Source organism: Octodon degus, unplaced genomic scaffold (assembly GCF_000260255.1).
Source record: "Octodon degus isolate 3935 unplaced genomic scaffold, OctDeg1.0 scaffold00001, whole genome shotgun sequence".
NCBI lineage: Eukaryota > Metazoa > Chordata > Mammalia > Rodentia > Octodontidae > Octodon > Octodon degus.
Window position 1 is genome coordinate 15,530,451 of NW_004524577.1, and position 5,235 is coordinate 15,535,685.

The window sequence follows — 5,235 nt, forward strand, 5'->3', positions numbered from 1 at the left end:
CAGTTCAGTGGTGATGAATTTAATACATGGCCACTGATTAGATTATGGGAAAGAAATAGGAATTCACTATTTCTGTGTTTAGGGGCAGAAAAGCAAATCACAAGGATAATTTGCCAGGGGACAGTCTGAGGATAAAGGAAGAAATGTTGCAGTGAGCATAACTAAATTGAATTATTGCCCAGCCTGTGAGGGCAGTTGTAACAAGGTGCAATTAGCGTATTGGACTCAGCTTATTGAACAGGTAATTGCTGCAATTGCTTAAAAGAGAAAATAAGAAAAGACAATGGCAGGGCACGAAATTAGTGAGTTGGCTTTATTTTAAAGAGCTTAGAAGCACAGCTAGAAATTCCCATTCACCAAGCTAGAAATTTATGTAGACATAGGTAATATCTGGTTATGATTTCTGTTGGGTTTTTTGTTTGTTTATTTGTTTGTTTGGAGCTGCAATGCAGTACATTATGTGTTTTTTAAATGTAGAAGACTGAAAGCATAAATATTCAAATTAACAGGTGGGAGATTGTTTCACTCAAAACAATGAAAAGACTATGATTCTTCTCACTGGAGATGTACTGTGTTTAATTCCAAGGCAGTCCTGAAGTCTTCTTCTACTTTTTCCTTTTCTGAGCAGGAGTAGGATGTGTTTCCTCTATTCTTATTAAGTTTCAGGTCCCTCTTGAAAATCTCGAGGCACGTGAAAAGCATCTTCTTTTTGTGCAGTTATTGACACTAGTAGTGTGTGGTCCAGGGATGAGATATAGAGTTTTTCCTAGACTCCTTAGAGACTGTGTTCTAACTCTTCAGGCAGAATTAGGAATTCCTTATCATGGTGCCTACAGCACCCATCAAGATACATCTATTACGGGCCGGGGAGATAGCTCAGTGGAATAAGCGCTTGCCTGGCAAGTGCAAGGGCCTGAGTTCAATCCCCAGTTCCGAAAAAAAAAAAGATACATCTATTACATTTTTTAACAAACAGGTTTTGGCTTGGTTTGGTTGTTTTTCTTTTTTTTCTTTTTTTGTGGGGGTGGGGGACAGCTCAGCCTGTCCTGGGGCGGGGCTGGCACGGCATGTAGTGCTGAGGATTGAACCTTGGTCCCTGCTCTTGCCTAAGCAGCCACTTTGGACTGCTGAGCTATCTTGCCAGCCTGGTTTTTGGCTTTTGGAGCCAGGGTCTTGCTCTGTATTCAGGTTGGCCTTGAACTCACTGTGTATCCCAGGCCGGCCTCAAACTCCCAGTGATACTCTTGCTTCAGCCTCCAGAGGGCTGGAATTATAGGCATTTACCACCACACCTGGCTCACAAATAGTATTTTTTTTTCTCTGCATACTATAATAAGACTGTAGTTTTGACTGCAGTCTTATTCCTGCTTGCATAGCCTCCTCTTAGACTAGCACACTGCCTTGTAGCTATTCACAGAAATTGTGTCAGCACCATATAAGGAGATTTCTTGAGTGGCAGTGTTGGCAGCTCTGATCCTCCCGGTCGGTTCTGATCCTTACGGTAGGCTTCTCCAAAAGATGCTAACATGCAGTTGATACTAGAACAGAGCCAAGAACAGCAGCAATTATTTCCTGTATTCCTGGAAAGTTCAGAAGTCCATCTCTGCTAATCTTTCCACTCCTGGGACAACTGCTGTTTATTAGCAGGAGACCAGTGCTAGCCAACCATCCCTTCCTAAAAGAGATACGGTTGGTTTGACAAGGAGAAACAACTTTTTCTGCAGGTCCTTTGACACAGTGCTAAGCATAGGTGCATGACCGGCCACACAGACTTATCTCTGTGTTGAAGGGATCAAGTCGGATTTTCAAAATAAAAGCAAGGACACTGGAAGAGTTGCCTGGAAATCAGAAAGAACATTTAAGAACCCAGTGTCCCTGTCATATCCATTTGAGATATTCTGGAACTATAGGGGAGGGAATTCTTGAAGTTACTGATGGCCAGAATATCCCCCTTCTGTCTTATGGCCTCAGTAATCTATTTGCATAAGAGATGCACAATCTCAGCTACAGGAGGTATTCCTGGTACTTCCCAGTTCTACTGCATTCAGGGCTTGGGGAACCACGAGCAGTCTTGTGTGCTCACTGCCCTAGAAGTGGAAGCCTGTGTCTCCCTAGGTGGTGTACTATTGTTGTCAATGCCACACTTTCACAGTCTTGCAAGGACTAGCTGCTACCTTTGGCAAAGTTGCTGGAAGCCTTTAGGATTCACAGGGTCCATTTTCTGAATCAGAATCGCCCCAGGGGACACTGCAGGGTTTGGGCCCCACAGCCTCAGAGAAGATGTGAGCATTTATTTCAAGACTACTGCATCCTAAGCTTAGGCAAAAACAATGAGTCTAGGTCGGTCCTTTTAAGTTTTTCCTGGCTCTCTTACTGGGTGTGTTCCAGTATCTCCTTCATCTACAATGAGATAGGCCTCACCATATGCCTTAGTCAGTGAAAAATAGTTAAGGTAAAGGAAGTAAGATAAATATAAACCACTGGAGAGATTGAATTGCATGCAAATACAGGGCACTTTCCTGCCGGGAGGCCTGGCCCTCAGCTCTGAGACGAAGGGTGCTCCCTCCCTTGGATGGGATGAGTCACAGATCTTTCCAGAACTCTGACTCCTCAACCCTAACACACGATCCTCCAGGCCTTTCCAGTTCCACCTTTAGATGTCTCCAAGATGATCTACTTACCCATGTCAGGGATCAAACCCGGGGTCTTGGGCCTGTAGGGCAATGTTCTCCCAGCTCCTGAAATTCTTTCATCCATGCATATTTGGAGAAACTTTCCTCTACTCCCTTGTTGCCTATTGCATTTGCCATCTGTCGTCATTCTAGCAGCTTCTCGCTCTCAGCACCTCCAAATGGATGCGCAAACATTTCACAGTGGCCTTTGACAGTGACCATACCAGAGAAACTGAGCTATGTACTTGAAGTGCTGTAAAAAAAAAAATTGGTCAACCGTTGAAAATTATGCAGAAACTGTAGGTCTAAGAACAAAAAAGAACCCAGAGCCTCAGAGGGGCACTTTCAATTATTTTCATAGTGTTGAAAGGTGTGTGCCTGTTTTTAGGATAAAACCTGACTAGGCTAGTACTGTCACAAGATATCTGTCCCCTTCTTAAGCCTTATGTGTACAGTAGCCACTGCCAGAGTCTTCCCTCCTAAAACAAATAATTGAAGAGGCTGGCCAAATAGTTCAGTGGATTAAAGCACCTGTAAGAAGGCACAAGAGCCAAGGGTTCGAATCCCGATCCCGGGCCTGCTGTGCCAGCCCTGCCCCCGGGGCACACTGAGATGGCAATTGAGACTGGGCATGGTGGCACGCACCTGTAATCCCAGCACTTGGGAGGCTGAAAACAGGAGGATCACTACGAGTCCAATCTAGTAGTGAGACCCTGAACACCCTGTAGTAAATACAAAAAAACAAAAAAACAAAAAAAAAAAAAATTAAATTAAATTGGGCCAGAGAGATGGCTCAGTAGAATAAATGCTTGCCTGGCAAGCACAAGGGCCTTAGTTCAATCCCTGGTTCTGAAAAAAAAAAAAAAATTAAAATTTTAAAAGGAGAATATTCTTTTTCTTTTCTTTTCTTTTTTGTTTGTTGTGTTTTGTTTTGTTTTTTTTGTTTTCAGTACCAGGGATTGAACTCAGGACCCTGTGCTTGCCAGGCAAGCACTTATTCTACTGAGCCATCCCCCCAGCCCTCTTTTTTTGTTGTTGTTGTTCTTTTTGTTTTTTTGTTTTTTGAGACACTGTCTCACTACACAGTTTGGGCTTGCCTTATGCTCACTTTTGTAGCCCCCAGGTTGGTCTCAAATTAACAGAGATCCTTCTGGCTCAACCTCCTGAGGACTAGGACTTCAGGGCTGTGCCACCATCCCTGGTTCCAAGGCTTTGTGGTGGGCACCCGCATCAGGCTGAGACTATACAGCATGTGGGGCCTGGGATCAAACTTGGGTCCTTGTGCTTGCTAGATAGGTGCTCAAGCGTCTGAACTATGTCTCCAGCCCACAAAAAGCAATATTTTCTTTAAGTTTCTAAAAAATGATTCCAATCTTCCAAGTTCCCATTTTGCAAGTCTAAACATCTAATCACCTTAACAAAATGTAACAATGTAACAATGCCAACCCTCTTCGGGTTTGGAGTCTTTCTTCTGGACATGCTTTCTGTAGCTAGGAACGTACACAGGGGAAGCCAGGTCTAGAGTTCTGTGCCCAAAGGCCCTGCCAAGAGATCAGTGTGTCACTATCACTTTGGGTGACTCTGTACTGGATCAATAATTTATTCCTGAGTCACTGATACTCTTAGTCAGTTGTTACACATTTCGAGAAATAGAGTAAAGGATTTTCTAAACGGTAACTGAGAGTGAGCTAGTGATCAGCATTTAGGAGAAATGCCCAAACAGAGCACGCAAATGAGCAAGCCATCTGTACCGCATGGGCGATGCTGCCCAAGATAAGCAGGCTTGTTACCTTCATCGCTTCCTTATTTTCACCTTCTAATCTCATTGTCCGATACCAGATCCTGTTTCTCAAGGCTCCTTTCCTACCAAACACCACAACTCTTCCAGGCACCCAGAGCCCTGGTGCAATAACAGCACAAGATTTGCTGGATGTGTATTAAATGTCTGTTATGTGCCAAGAGCCAGATTGAGCACAAGGAAAGTAATGTAACACAGCCTCTGCCTTGTGAAACTTCCCAGGACATGAGGGAGGCAGATTTCATAAATGCTATTAGAAGCTACAACACTACAACGGGGCAGGGGGTGGGGGTTCCACATGCGCAGGGAATGGAACATCTATGCTGGTGAGGAAGTGCAGAAAAATTTTAAATTACACTGAACTTTCACAGGAAGTAGAAACAACTTCCCAAGTTAGAGGAATGGTGGGTACAAAGCTGTGAAGTTCTGCCAAAACACAGCATATATCTCGGGTATTATAACTGGGCTCCAAAGCCCAAAAGGTTGACAAAGTAGGATGTGAGGGCTTGAAAGACAAAGACGTGATCTTGGAAGGGCTTAAGGATCTTTTTTTTTTTAAATTTTCATTTATTTATTTATTTTTGACATCAGTTATTTTTATTTTAAAGAAAAAAATAAAAACAATGGTACAAAATCTCAAAACAAGATTTTAGGAGAGTAACAATAGTTAGTACATTGTGTATTGTTACTGCCAAAGTAGTTTCTCATATTACAAGATATAGGCAAGAAATAATAAATAAACAACATAGGTACAAATCTCTTTTT